Below are 415 nucleotides of genomic sequence, written 5' to 3' on the forward strand. Positions count from 1 at the left end.
AGAGCAATATAATGAGTGATGTCCACAAGGAAAAAAGAGAAAAGCACAGAGGGATCTGAGACACCCACATACATCACACATGAATGAATAGTCACCAAAAGCTGATAATTACTTAAGCTAGGTGTACGATGGCTCATCATGGAATTATTTACTTTGTATACATTGCATATTTTTATAATTAAAAGGCTCTAAGTGTATGTTCACATGTGTGTGTATGATAGATATACCTCTACAATTCCAACCTGCATGATGCAGCATACTTGTTTTCACTCAAACTTACAACAGCTTTTGCACAAGGTGACAAAAATGTTTATTTAATTTTCTCCTCTGCTTATTTTCACATAGTTCTTACAACCATATTTTATAATAATTTTTTACCTTTGATTGAGAATAAGATTATATCAGCCCATCATTT

This window comes from Propithecus coquereli, unplaced genomic scaffold, assembly GCF_000956105.1.
Source record: "Propithecus coquereli isolate 6110/MARCELLA unplaced genomic scaffold, Pcoq_1.0 Scaffold380, whole genome shotgun sequence".
In the NCBI taxonomy this organism is placed as follows: Eukaryota; Metazoa; Chordata; class Mammalia; order Primates; family Indriidae; genus Propithecus; species Propithecus coquereli.